Raw genomic sequence first — 14,819 nt, 5'->3', positions numbered from 1 at the left:
TGCCACAAATACGATGCCAACTACATGATCATGCAAAGCAATATGACAATGATGAAGCGTGTCATAATAAACGGAACGGTGGAAAGTTGCATGGCAATATATCTCGGAATGGCTATGGAAATGCCATAATAGGTAGGTATGGTGGCTGTTTTTGAGGAAGGTATATGGTGGGTTGATGATACCGGCAAAAAGTGCGCGGTAATAGAGAGGCTAGCAATGGTGGAAGGATGAGAGTGCGTATAATCCATGGACTCAACATTAGTCATAAATAACTCACATACTTATTGCAAAAATCTATTAGTTATCGAAACAAAGTACTACACGCATGCTCCTAGGGGGATAGATTGGTAGGAAAAGATCATCGCTCGTCCCCGACCGCCACTCATAAGGAAGACAATCAATAAATAAATCATGCTACACCTTCATCACATAACGGTTCACCATACGTGCATGCTACGGGAATCACAAACTTTAACACAAGTATTTCTCAAATTCACAACTACTCAACTAGCATGATTCTAATATCACTATCTTCATATCGCAAAACAATCATCGAGTATCAAACTTCTCATAGTATTCAATGCACTTTATATGCAAGTTTTTATTATGCCTAAAAGCAAATTACCATGCTGTTCTAAAGACTCTCAAAATAATATAAGTGAAGAACAAGAGTTCATCTATTTCTTCAAAATAAAACCACCGCCGTGCTCTGAAAGGATATAAGTGAAGCACTAGAGCAAATGACAAACTACTCCGGAAGATATAAGTGAAGCACAATGAGTAGTTGAATAATTATGTAACTATGTGAAGACTCTCTAACATTTAAGAATTTCAGATCTTGGTATTTTATTCAAACAGCAAGCAAAAGAAAATAAAATAAAATGACGCTCCAAGCAAAACACATATCATGTGGTGAATAAAAATATAGCTCCAAGTAAAGTTACCGATTAACGAAGACGGAAGAGGGGATGCCTTCCGGGGCATCCCCAAGCTTAGGCTTTTTGGTGTCCTTGGATATTACCTTGGGGTGCCTTGGGCATCCCCAAGCTTAGACTCTTTCCACTCCTTATTCCATAGTCCATCGAATCTTTACCCAAAACTTGAAAACTTCACAACACAAAACTTCACAGAAAACTCGTAAGCTCCGTTAGTATAAGAAAATAAATCACCACTTAGGTACTGTTGTGAACTCATTCTGAATTCATATTGGTGTAATATCTACTGTACTCCAACTTCTCTATGGTTCATACCCTCCGATACTACTCATAGATTTATCAAAATAAGCAAACAACACATAGAGAACAGAATCTGTCAAAACAGAACAGTCTGTAGTAATCTGTAGGATTCGAATACTTCTGTAACTCCAAAACTCCTGAGAAATTAATAAGTCCTAGGAAATTTGTTTACTCATCTACTGCATTTGGAATTGGTATTTTATCACTCTCTGGTAAAAAATTAGAATTATTCTCGTGAGCGCATACTTTCTGTTTTTTACAGCAAGATCAAATAACAATCACCCAAAAAGATCCTAAAGGATTCACTTGGCACAAACACTAATTAAAACATAAAAACACAATCATAACAGAGGATAGACGATTTATTTATTACTAAAAAGGAACAAAAAGCAAGGAACAAAAATAGAGTTGGGTTGCCTCCCAACAAGCGATATCGTTTAACGCCCCCAGCTAGGCATGATGATTTCAATGATGCTCACATAAAAGATAGGAAATGAAACATAAAGTGAGCATCATGAAGAATATTACTAGCACATTTAAGACTAACCCACTTCCTATGCATAGGGATTTTGTGAGCAAAGAACTTATAGGAACAATAATCAACTAGCATAGGAAGGCAAAACAAGCATAACTTCAAAACTTTAAGCACATAGAGAGGAAACTTGATATTATTGCAATTCCTACAAGCATATATTCCTCCCTCATAATAATTTTCAGTAGCATCATTAATGAATTCAACAATATAACCATCACCTAAAGCATTCTTTTCATGATCTACAAGCATAGAAAATTTACTACTCTCTACATAAGCAAAATTCTTCTCAATCGGAATAGTGGGAGTATCATAAGAGACTCGAATACTATAAATTGTTTCCACATTAAAAGAGTAATGTTTAGAAAAAGGGTAATCATAATCATGACAAGTTTTATAAATATAATCATCACTACTTTTTATATCATATGTATCATCACAATAATTATCATAAGTAGCAACTTTGTTCTCATCATAATCGATTGAAACCTCTTCCAAGATAGTGGAATCATTACTAAATAAAGTCATGAACTCTCTAAATCCACTTTAATAATTGTCAAAATATGATTCAACATCCTCCAAAATAGTGGGATCATTACTTCCTAAAGTTGACACTCTTCCAAACCCACTTTCATCAATATAATCATCATAAGTAGGAGGCATGCTATCATCATTATAAATTTGCATATCAAAACTTGGAAGACTAAAAATATCATCTTCATTAAACGTATCATCCCCAAGCTTGGGAAAAACATTAATTGTAGCAAATATATTCTCAAAAACATCATCTTCATCAAACATAGCATCCCAAGCTTGGGCCTTTTCATATCATAAGCATAATCACTCTCATCATTAATAGTATGGACATCACCAATAGTATAGCAATTATCATCATCACAAGGAGTAATAGGAGCAACATCATTTGGGAGGGATACCTTTTTTACCTTTGCTTCTCCGTCTTTTCTTTTTCTTCTTCGCATCATGTGTGGGTTTAATCCTCTTTTCGGAGCTCCTTATAATGAGATTGGTTGAATAGGAGGATCCTCCTCGTTACCTGATTCATCATAAGAAATAATAGGAGGATATTGGGAAGTCTCTTCCCTTTCATTAGTATTCTCTTCATCCTCTATTTTTTTTTCTTTTCTTTATGTAATTGGCAATATAAGGATTTTCAATGCAATTCACCGCACAATACATATAAATTTCCTCTAGATCAAAATTAAGAACTCTATGAAGGGAAAATTCTGGAATAATCTTAGATATACGTTTAATTTCTTCATAACCAAAGAGAAAACTAAGTTCATTATGGTGTGCAAAGGAAATCAAGTCATCAAAATTTTTCGACACGATACAATCATGAAACAATCTGCATTGGGTACTGAAATGATCACGTTGATACGTCTCCAACGTATATATAATTTTTGATTGTTCCATGCTATTATATTATCAACCTTGGATGTTTTATATGCATTTATATGCTATTTTATATGATTTTTGGGACTAACCTATTAACCTAGAGCCCAGTGCCAGTTTCTATTTTTTCCTTGTTTTAGAGTATCGCAGAAAAGGAAAATCAAACGGAGTCCAATTGAACTGAAACTTCACGGAACTTATTTTTGGACCAGAAGAAGCCCACGGAGTATCGAAGTTGGACCAGGAGAGTCCCGGGCTGCCCACGAGGGTGGGGGCGCACCCACCCCCCTGGGCGCTCCCCCTGCCTCGTGGACAACCCGGAGGTCCACCGACGTACTTCTTCCTTCCATATATACCTATATACCCTAAAAACATCGGAGAGCACAATAGATCGGGAGCTCCGCCGCCAGAAGCCTTCGTAGCCACCGAAAACCAATCTAGACCCATTCTGGCACCCTGCCGGAGGGGGAATCCCTCTCCGGTGGCCATCTTCATCACCCCGGCGCTCTCCATGACGAGGAGGGAGTAGTCCATCCTCGGGGCTGAGGGTATGTACCAGTAGCTATGTCTTTGATCTCTCTCTCTCTCTCGTGTTCTTGAGGTGGTATGATCTTGACGTATCGCGAGCTTTGCTATTATAGTTGGATCTTATGATGTTTCTCCCCCTCTACTCTCTTGTAATGGATTGAGTTTTCCCTTTGAAGTTATCTTATCGGATTGAGTCTTTGAGGATCTGAGAACACTTGATGTATGTCTTGCGTGGGATACCCGTGGTGACAATGGGGTATTCTATTGATCCACTTGATGTATGTTTTGGTGATCAACTTGCGGGTTCCGCCCATGAACCTATGCATAGGGGTTGGCACACGTTTTCATCTTGACTCTCCGGTAGAAACTTTGGGGAACTCTTTGAGGTTCTATGTGTTGGTTGAATAGATGAATCTGAGATTGTGTGATGCATATCGTATAATCATACCCACGGATACTTGAGGTGACATTGGAGTATCTAGGTGACATTAGGGTTTTGGTTGATTTGTGTCTTAAGGTGTTATTCTAGTACGAACTCTAGGGCTGTTTGTGACACTTATAGGAATAGCCCAACGGATTGATTGGAAAGAATAACTTTGAGGTGGTTTCGTACCCTACCATAATCTCTTCGTTTGTTTCCGCTATTAGTGACTTTGGAGTGCCTCTTTGTTGCATGTTGAGGGATAGTTATGTGATCCAATTATGTTATTATTGTTGAGGGAACTTGCACTAGCAAAAGTATGAACCCTAGGCTTTGTTTCAACACATTGCAATACCGTTTACGCGCACTTTTATCATTAGTTACCTTGTTGTTTTTATTTTTTCAGATTACAAAAACCATTATCTACTATCCATATTACACTTGTATCACCATCTCTTCGCCGAACTAGTGCACCTATACAATTTACCATTGTATTGGGTGTGTTGGGGACACAAGAGACTCTCTGTTATTTGGTTGCAGGGTTGCTTGAGAGAGACCATCTTCATCCTACGCCTCCTACGGATTGATAAACCTTAGGTCATCCACTTGAGGGAAATTTGCTACTGTCCTACAAACCTCTGCACTTGGAGGCCCAACAATGTTTACAAGAAGAAGGTTGTGTAGTAGACATCAAGCTTTTTTCTGGCGCCGTTACCTGGGAGGTTAGTGCTTGAAGGTATATCTTTAGATCTTGCAATCGCGTCTTTTAGTTTCTTGTTTTATCACTAGTTTAGTTTATAAAAGAAAACTACAAAAAATATGGAATTAAGGGTACCTCATATGCTTCATCTTTTTAATATCTATCATGAAAATAAGGATTCCGATAATTGTGCTCAAGTGCTAGAGGAAGAAAGCATTAGAATGTTTTGCACTAAATATTTGAATGATGAGCATGGTTGCAATGTTGTTAGTATGAATTCCTTCAATATCCATGATGCTAATGATATCCAAAGCCACAAGCGTGGGGAAGCTATGTTTGATGAAGATGATATTTTTTGTCCCCCAAGTTTTGATGAGCAAATTTATTATGATGAAAGCATGCCTCCTATTTATGATGATTATATCGATGAAAGTGGATTTGTAGAGGTCATGACTTTATTTTGTGATGAATCCACTATTTCGGAAGAGGTTCCAATTGATTATGAGAACAAAGTTGCTATCTATGATGATTATTGTGATGACTTGTATTATATAAAGAATAATGATATCCATGAAACTTGTCATCATGATTTTAGTTTTCAATTGGATTATGCCTCACATGATAATTATTTTGTTGAGTTTTCTCCCACTATTATTCATGAGAAGAATTTTGCTTGTGTGGAGAGTAATAAAAATTATATGCTTGTAGATCATGAAAAGAATGCTTTATGTGATAGTTATATTGTTGAATTCATTCATGATGCTACTGAAAATTATTATGGGGGAGGAATATATGCTTGTAGGAATTTCAATAATATCACGTTTCCTCTCTATGTGCTTAAAATTTTGAAGTTATGCTTGTTTTACCTTCCTATGCAAGTTGATTCTTGTTCCCACAAGTTGTTTGCTCACAAAATCCCTATGCATAGGAAGTGGGCTAGACTTAAATGTGCTAGTCATATTCTTCATGATGCTCTCTTTATATTTCAATTCTTATCTTTTATGTGAGCATCATTGAAATCATCATGCCTAGCTAGGGGCGTTAAACGATAGCGCTTGTTGGGAGGCAACCCAACTTAATTTTTGTTCTTTACTTTTTGTTCCTGTTTAGTAATAAATAATTCATCTAGCCTCTGTTTAGATGTGGTTTTATTGTTTTAATTAGTGTTTGTGCCAAGTAGAGCCTTTGAGAAGACTTGGGGGAAGTCTTTGCGATCATGCTGTAAAAAACAGAAACTTTAGCGCTCACGAGATTTGCTGCGATTTCTTATTGGATAGTGCTATTTAGATCATTCTTTTTGAAGACGATTAATAGATAAATTCCTCATGTCGAGCAATTAATTTTAGAATTTTATGAGTTCCAGATTACTACAGACTGTTCGGTTTTTGACAGATTCTGTTTTCTATGGGTTGTTTACTTATTTTGATGAATCTATGGCTAGTAAAAGAGTTTATAAACCATAGAGAAGTTGGAATACAGTAGGTTTAACACCAATATAAATAAAGAATGAGTTCATTACAATACCTTGAAGTGGTGTTTTGTTTTCTTTCGCTAACGGAGATTACGAGTTTTCTGTTAAGTGTTGTCTTGTGAAGTTTCCAAGTTTTGGGTAAAGATTCGATGGACTATAGAATAAGGAGTGGCAAGAGCCTAAGCTTGGGGATGCCCCGGAAGGCATCCCCTCTTTCATATTCGTTCATCGGTAACTTTACTTAAAGCTATATTTTTATTCACCACATGATATGTGTTTTGCTTGGAGCGTCATTTTATTTTATTTAGTTATTCTTGCTGTTTGAATAAAATACCTAGATCTGAAATTATTAAATGGGATAGTCTTCACATAGCTAAATAATTATTCAACTACTCATTGATCTTCACTTATATCTTCCAGAGTAGTTTGTCATTTGCTCTAGTGCTTCATTTATATCTTTTTAGAGCACGGTGGTGGTCTTATTTTATAGAAATAGATGAACTCTCATGCTTCACTTATATTATTTTGAGAGTCTTTAGAACAGCATGGTAGTTTGCTTTGGTTATGAAACTAGTCCTAATATGATGGGCATCCAAGAGGGATATAATAAAAACTTTCATATATAGTGCATTGAATACTATGAAAAGTTTGATACTTGATAATTGTTTTGAGATATGGAGATGGTGATATTAGAGTCATGCTAGTTGAGTAGTTGTGAATTTGAGAAATACTTGTGTTGAAGTTTGTGATTCCCGTAGCATGCACATATGGTGAACTGTTATGTGACGAAGTCAGAGCATGATTTATTTATTGATTGTCTTCCTTATGAGTGGCGGTCGGGGACGAGCGATGGTCTTTTCCTACCAATCTATCCCCCTAGGAGCATGCGCGTAGTACTTTGTTTCGATAACTAATAGATTTTTGCAATAAGTATGTGAGTTCTTTATGACTAATGTTGAGTCCATGGATCATACGCACTCTCACCCTTCCACCATTGCTAGCCTCTCTAGTACCGCGCAACTTTCGCCGGTACCATAAACCCACCATTTACCTTCCTCAAAACAGCCACCATACCTACCTATAATGGCATTTCCATAGCCATTCCGAGATATATTGCCATGCAACTTTCCATCGTTCCGTTTACTATGACACGCTCCATCATTGTCATATTGCTTTGCATGATCATGTAGTTGACATTGTATTTGTGGCAAAGCCATCATTCATAATTCTTCATACATGTCACTCATGCATCATTGCTATCCCGGTACACCGCCGGAGGCATTCATATAGAGTCATACTTTGTTCTAGTATCGAGTTGTAATCATTGAGTTGTAAATAAATATAAGTATGATGATCATCATTCATAGAGCATTGTCCCAAAAAAGAGAGAGAGAGAAAAAAGAAAGGCCAAAAAAAGAGAAAGGCCAAAAAAAAGAGAAAGACCAAATAAAAAAAGGGAAAGGCCAAATAAAAAATAAAAAAAATAATAAAAGGGACAATTCTACTATCATTTTTTCCACACGTGTGCTTCAAAATAGCACCATGATCTTCATGATAGAGAGTCTCTTGTTTTGTCACTTTCATATACTAGTGGGAAATTTTCATTATAGAACTTGGCTTGTATATTCCAACAATGGGCCTCCTCAAGTGACCTAGGTCTTCGTGAGCAAGCAAGTTGGATGCACACCCACTTAGTTTATTTTGTTGAGCTTTCATACATTTATAGCTCTAGTGCATCCGTTGCATGGCAATCCCTACTCACTCACATTGATATCTATTGATGGGCATCTCCATAGCCCGTTAATACGCCTAGTTGATGTGAGACTATCTTCCCCTTTTTTGTCTTCTCCACAACCACCATTCTATTCCACATATAGTGCTATGTCCATGGCTCACGCTCATGTATTGCGTGAAGATTGAAAAAGTTTGAGAACATCAAAAGTATGAAACAATTGCTTGGCTTGTCATCGGGGTTGTGCATGATTTAAATACTTTGTGTGGTGAAGATGGAGCATAGCCAGACTATATGATTTTATAGGTATAGCTTTCTTTGGTCATGTTATTTTGAGAATACATGATTACTTTGTTAGTATGCTTGAAGTATTATTATTTTTATGTCAATATTAAACTTTTGTCTTGAATCTTATGGATCTGAATATTCTTGCCACAATAAAGAAGATTACATGGATAAATATGTTAGATAGCATTCCACATCAAAAATTCTGTTTTTATCATTTACCTAATCGAGGATGAGCAGGAATTATGCTTGGGGATGCTAATACGTCTCCAACGTATCTATAATTTTTGATTGTTCCATGCTATTATATTATCAACCTTGGATGTTTTATATGCATTTATATGCTATTTTATATGATTTTTGGGACTAACCTATTAACCTAGAGCCCAGTGCCAGTTTCTATTTTTTCCTTGTTTTAGAGTATCGCAGAAAAGGAAATTCAAACGGAGTCCAATTGACCTGAAACTTCATGGAACTTATTTTTGGACCAAAAGAAGCCCACGGAGTATCGGAGTTGGACCAGGAGAGTCCCGGGCTGCCCACGAGGGTGGGGGGTGCGCCCCCTGCCTCGTGGAGAGCCCAGAGGTCCACCGACGTACTTCTTCCTCCCATATATACCTATATACCCTAAAAACATCGGAGAGCACAATATATCGGGAGTTCCGCCGCTAGAAGCCTCCGTAGCCACTGGAAACCAATCTAGACCCGTTCCAGCACCCTGCCGGAGGGGGAATCCCTCTCTGGTGGCCATCTTCATCATCCCGGTGCTCTCCATGACGAGGAGGGAGTGGTCCACCCTCGGGGCTGAGGATATGTACCAGTAGCTATGTGTTTGATCTCTCTCTCTCGTGTTCTTGAGGTGGTACGATCTTGATGTATCGCGAGCTTTGCTATTATAGTTGGATCTTATTATGTTTCTCCCCCTCTAATCTGTTGTAATGGATTGAGTTTTCCCTTGAAGTTATCTTATCGGATTGAGTCTTTAAGGATTTGAGAACCTTTGATGTATGTCTTGCGTGGGATACCCGTGGTGACAATGGGGTATTCTATTGATCCACTTGATGTATGTTTTGGTGATCAACTTGCGGGTTCCGCCCATGAACCTATGCATAGGGGTTGGCACACGTTTTCATCTTGACTCTCCGGTAGAAACTTTGGGGCACTCTTTGAGGTTCTATGTGTTGGTTGAATAGATGAATCTGAGATTGTGTGATGCATATCGTATAATCATTCCCACGGATACTTGAGGTGACATTGGAGTATCTAGGTGACATTAGGGTTTTGGTTGATTTGTGTCTTAAGGTGTTATTTTAGTACGAACTCTAGGGCTGTTTGTGACACTTATAGGAATAGCCCAACGGATTGATTGGAAAGAATAACTTTGAGGTGGTTTCGTACCCTACCATAATCTCTTCGTTTGTTCTCCGCTATTAGTGACTTTGGAGTGACTCTTTGTTGCATGTTGAGGGATAGTTATGTGATCCAATTATGTTATTATTCTTGAGGGAACTTGCACTAGCGAAAGTATGTGTCGGCATTCTGGGAACGGGTGTCCCCAGACTTGCCTACCTGCGGCCCGCTGCGTGGCTGAGCCGGCAGGCCGTACGGCCCATCTTCACTACCAAGGCATTCAAGACCCTTGCGAGGGGCCAAGCCTCGCGAGGCGGACGACGCAAGACCTCCTCTGGAGTAGCCTAGCTAGGCAGGCTCACGAGGAGTAGACATATCAAGGCGAGGCGAACCTCACGAGGTTCCCGTGATGTGAGCCATGACGATCGACACCAGGCTGGCGCCAGCGCTCGCAGCGTCCTTGTTTCCTCTTTGGTGCAAGGAAGGTAAGCGCAGCCGCGGAGTACCGAGGCATCAGGCAAAGGTTGCCATTTCGGTGCAACAAGACCAAGACCATGGACTGCAAGACAGAGGTCATCGTGGAGCGCAAGACGGCGTCACCACCAGAGCTTTGCACAGGCAAAGACTATGTTTGTCAGGATAGCTTGTACTAGCTGTCCCCCTTTAAATTAGCCCGCCATTGTTGGCTCCCTTCCCACTCGATATTTGGGAAGAAGACCAGGGCCTCTATAAATAAGACTAGCCATGACACAAGTGGGGAGGATCATTCAGTCCATCCACACACACACAAGCTCACCGAGCTCAAGAACACCTCAACCTCATGAGGCTGTTCTTCGCTTGTATTGTTCATCATCAGCCCAAGAGGAAATCCACCACCACCACACTGGAGTAGGGTATTACACCACAACGGTGGCCCGAACCAATATGAATCTTGTGTCTTTCTGTGTTGCGAGTTCGTCGAGTTCGTTCGCGAGATCTAGTGAGCTAGAGCGTTGATCGGCAGGAGGGAAAGACTTCGCGCGCACCCCATTGTTCCAACCTTAAGGGTTTGCCGGAACCCCAACCCCGACATTTGGTGCCCCAGGTAGGGGGTGCGCCGGAGCTTCTCTCCATCGACCAGTGCCCCGAACCGCCGCACCGCGCTCCCATGGAAGGTGCCCCGCCACCGACCTCCGCGGCCGACACCAGCAGTGGGGAGTCTGGGTACCGAGCCCTGGCCCCCGCCCTGCGGCGAGTGTAGTGGCCGGTCAAGTTCAGGCCAGAGATGCCGCCGCGTTATGACGGCGTGGCAGACTTGGCGTTGTTCCTGCTAGCGTACGAGGAAGCCGTCCTCGAAGCCGGAGGCGACAACAAGATCATGGCAAACTTGTTCCCCCTGTCCTGGCCGGCGAGCCGCCCGCTTGGCTGCTCGGCCTCCCGGGATCCATGGTGACGTCCTGGGTGGAACTCCGCGACATCTTCACTGCGTGCTACGCGGCGCCGGTGCACCACGCAGTCGCGACACTACTGGGTGGCTCCCAAGCACCACCTTCAAATCGCCACGTCAAGCCTTTCTTCCGTCAGATTGGGGCAGCCTGCAAGCGCCCGGGGGCTCCGTCGGGTTGGGCCGCGCCGGAGGCCGACCTCACCTTTGACTCGGAAGACCACCCTGGCTCCACCGCCGGCTCAGGGATGCTTCCGATGCTCTGCACGCCCACCATCTGCAACATGGCCGTCACCAAGACCCTCATCGACAGCGGCACTAACCTCAACTTGCTCTCTGTGGAAGCTTTCAGCCTTCTTCATGTGCCACTCGAACGGCTCGGCCTCAGCAAGCCGTTCACATGAGTGGGCGGTGGAGCTGCTCATCCCTTGGGGCAGATCCGCCTCCTTGTCACCTTTGGCACGCCGGACAACTATCGCACCGAGCTGGTGGACTTTGACATCGCTCACATCGGTCTCCCATACAATGCCATCCTCGGGTACCCGGCCCTCGCTCAGTTCATGGTAGCAACTCACTCGGCCTACACCCTCATGAAGATGCCATGGAGCAAGGGCGTCCTCACCATCCAAGGGGACAATAAGGAGGCCGTGATGGCGCCCAGGCTCGCCTTCAAGACTGCGGCAGCGGCGCAGCCGGCCGGCGCTGGTGCGCCGGAGGAAAAGGAGGCCGCGCCCACCAAGAAAAAGCAGTTGTTCACCCAAGACAAGGAGGAGACCAAGCAGGTGTCAGTTGACAAGGATGAGTCTTCAGGAGCCACCTTCACCATAGGAACCAGCCTAGACCCGGGGCAAGAAGAGGCGTTGGTAAGGTTTTTGCGCACGAACAAGGAGATATTCGCGTGGGAGCCCGACCAACTGGTAGGGGTCCCGAGAGAGGTAATCCAACATCATCTAAAGGTGTGCCCAACGTACGCCCCATGAAGCAGCGAGCAAGACGGCAGTCCACTGAGAAGCAGGCCTTCATCGTCCAAGAGACACGCAAGTTGGAGGCGGCAAGTACCATCCGGGAAGTTCGATACCCTGAATGGCTGGCGAACCCCGTTGTAGTACCGAAGAAAGGTGGGAAGGAATGGATGTGCGTTGACTTCACCAACCTAAACAAAGCCTGCCCTCAAGATCCATTCCCCCTTCCGCGCATCAATCAAATCTTCGACTCCACCGCCGAGTGCGATTTGTTGTGTTTCCTGGATGCGTTCTCTGGATACCACCAGATCAAGATGGCGGTGGAGGATGTAGAGAAGACGGCCTTCTTGACACCATGTGGGGTGTACTGCTACACCTGCATGCCTTTCGGCCTTTGCAACACGGGCGCGGCCTTTCAATGGCTAATGCACATCGCCTTGGGGCGGCAGCTCGGTAGGAACATAGAGGCCTACGTTGATGACATAGTGGTCAAATCTCGCGAGGCGAGGACGTTGATTCAAGACTTGGAGGAGACCTTCGAGAGCTTGCGCCAAGTGAACTTGAGGCTTAACCCGAAGAAGTGTGTGTTTGGCGTCCCATCTAGCAAGTTGCTAGGGTTTCTCGTATCCAACAGAGGGATCGAGGCGAACCCGGAAAAGATCAAGGCCATCGAAGACATGAGCCCACCACAGACCCTCAAGGAGATGCAAAAGCTGGTGGGACGGGTGACCGCGTTAGGGCGTTTCATCTCTAAGCTAGGCGAGCGCACCTTTCCCTTCTTTAAGCTCATGAAGAAGAAAGGCCCCTTCGAGTGGACCCCGGAGGCCGACCAGGCCTTCCGAGACATCAAGAAATACCTCACCAACCCCCCCAGTGATGGTGGTACCATGGCCTCTCGAGCCTCTGGTACTCTACCTTGCCGCCACCCCTTACTCCACCAGCGCGGCATTGGTGGCTATTCGGGAGGGGCGTCAAGACAAGGGTGTGCCGCACCAAGCCAGAGCTGATGCATTGCGGGGCCAGGAAGGAGCAACAAAGCCATCAATGGCAAAAGATCAAGCTCAGCAGGGCAGCATCGCAGAAGTTCCTGAGGACAGTCAAGTCTTAGGAGACCCATCACCTCAGGATATGCCACAATCTTCGCGGGACCCGAGCCTCAACAGTGTACCGGCCCTCGTCGAGCACCCGGTGTACTTCGTCAACACTGTGCTGTGGGACGCGAGGGCGCGCTACCCCATGCTACAGAAGCTCCTGCTCGCACTCTTGGTGGCCTCGTGCAAGCTGCGACACTACTTCCAGGGGCACCCCATCAACATCGTCTCGTCTTACCCGTTGGAAAGGGTACTCAGGAGCCCAAACTCAGCCGGAAGGGTCGCTGAATGGAACATCGAGCTGCAAGCATTCCATCTGGAGTTTAGCACCACCAGGGTCATCAAGGGAGCCACGCTCGCCAATTTTGTGGCAGAATGGACAGATGCCCCGGCTCTTGAGGGAGGAGAAGACCAGTCCACCTCCCAAGGAAGCGAGGCGCCAGACGGCTGGGTCATGTATTTTTACGGCGCCTTTGCGCACCAGGGCGTGGGGGCTGGAGCGGTGCTCATCTCGCCCACTCAGGACAAGCTTTGCTACGTCGTGCAACTCTGCTTTCAGCACGGCGAGAAGGTCTCCAACAACATCGCGGAATACGAGGCCTCATAGCCGGCCTGAAGGCTGCGGCGGCTATGGGGGTGAGGCACCTTACCGTCAAGGGCGACTCGCAGCTCCTCGTCAACTTCTCCAACAAAGTGTACGAGACAAAGGACGAGCACATGGAGGCCTACCTCGCTGAGGTGAGCAAAATGGAAAAGTAGTTCGCAGGCTTGGAGCTGCAGCACGTGCCTTGGGGCACCAATAAGGAAGCCGACGACATTGCCAAAAGAGCATCCAAGCGGCAACCGCAAGATCATGGCATCTTCGAAGAGCGGCTCTTCAAGCCGTCAGCTACACCACCTCTACCAAGCACGACTCAGTCTCAAGAGGAGCTCCCTCAGCCCCCGGCCTCAGGAGCCTCAGCTTGCGGCCCGACCTCAGTGGCTCGGCCGGTCTTGGCGCTCGAGCCCCAGGAGGAGTGCTGGACCAAGGAGTTCAAGGAGTACCTGATGCACGGGACACTGCCGGGGAAGGAAGAAGACACGGAGTGCGTGGCCAGGCAGGCCACAACGTACTGCATTCAAGACGGCGAGTTGTACAGGAAACGGCCGAACGATGTCACGCTACGCTGCATCTCCAGCGATCAAGGGAGGGAGCTGCTGATTGACATACACGGCAGGGACTGCGGACATCACTCATCATCACGGACCCTCATCGACAAGGCCTTCCACAGCAGATTCTATTGGCCCACAGCACTCAACGATGCACCTGAGCTGGTGAAGTCCTGTGAAGCTTGCCAATTCCACGCCAAGCAAATCCATCAGCCTGCTCAGGGCCTCCAAAACATCCCGCTCACGTGGCCGTTCGCGATCTAGGGGCTAGACATCCTAGGCCCGTTCCCATGAGTGCCAGGGGGCTACCAATATCTCTACGTCGCCATCGATAAGTTCACCAAGTGGGCGAAAGTGGAAGCCGTCCGAACCATTCTAGCCGGCTCTGCTGTCAAGTTCATCAAGGGCCTCGTGAGCCGCTTCGGGGTCCCCAACCGCATTATCACAGATAACGGCTCGTATTTTACCAGTAACCTTTTTAAAACCTACTGTGCTAACCTTGGAACGCAGATCTGCTACGCTTCGGT

This window comes from Triticum urartu, chromosome 1A, assembly GCF_056163025.1.
Source record: "Triticum urartu cultivar PI428250 chromosome 1A, HENAU_Tu73, whole genome shotgun sequence".
Classification (NCBI taxonomy): domain Eukaryota; kingdom Viridiplantae; phylum Streptophyta; class Magnoliopsida; order Poales; family Poaceae; genus Triticum; species Triticum urartu.
The sequence above is the reverse complement of the archived record's forward strand: the minus strand, read 5'-3'. Positions refer to the sequence as shown.